The 768-nt window shown below is 45.1% G+C and overlaps 1 pseudogene; it reads right to left on the minus strand.

The window, feature by feature from the left end:
* The window catches only part of LOC137648125 (piggyBac transposable element-derived protein 3-like), a 9,724-nt pseudogene extending 9,313 nt beyond the window's left edge, over positions 1–411 (minus strand).
* Positions 412–768: the final 357 nt, after the last annotated feature.

Consider the following 768-nt stretch of genomic DNA (forward strand, 5'->3'; position numbering starts at 1 on the left):
ATAACTGACGGGGGAGGAGGTTGAAGAAGTATTAATTTCATCAATTGTTTGGCTTTGGACCACGGCTTGAGAAGCGTTCTCAGTCAAGTCGGTAGAGGTTTCATTAGATCTCTTCGCGCGTTTGATGCGTATTTTCTCCAGACTCCTGTTGCATCCTTTAGCTGTGCTCTTAATACTGGATCTCTTATCGAAGCAAACTGTAGAGAGCCCAGCACTCTCTCCTGTTCGCGTCTTGACAGATCCTGCTATTTCTTTCCTCTTCTTCCCAGGAATGGAAAGTCGATGTGACTTCAAATTCCAGTGGAATCCTAACCAGTGAAATTCTTGAGCTGGATATAATCGAGAATTTTTGATGTTGATCTTGAAACCCAGATGTTCCAGGAACTGGATCACTATCTTGGAGGCTTGCATGCATTCTCTCCTGGATGCTGCCCACACCAGCCAGTCGTCCAAGTAGGGCACTTCTTGGATTCCCTTTAGGCGTAATTGATGGACGGCTGCGTTCGCAAGCTTCGTGAAAATCCTTTGGGCTATGTTTAGCCCAAATTTCATGGCTCTGAAGGCGTAAAGTCTTCTTTGTAACTTGAAGCCTAGGTAGGAGGAAAGGTGAGGATTAATTGGAACGTGACAATAAGCGTCAGATAAGTCTATAGAGATGGTATATGCCCTTTTGGGCAGTAGGGTCCTTATGTGTTGAAGTGTCAGCATCCTGAACTTGTAGTTCACTATGAACTTGTTGAGTGGCGACAAGTCCAGAATGACTCTGAG

Source organism: Palaemon carinicauda, chromosome 10 (assembly GCF_036898095.1).
Source record: "Palaemon carinicauda isolate YSFRI2023 chromosome 10, ASM3689809v2, whole genome shotgun sequence".
NCBI lineage: Eukaryota > Metazoa > Arthropoda > Malacostraca > Decapoda > Palaemonidae > Palaemon > Palaemon carinicauda.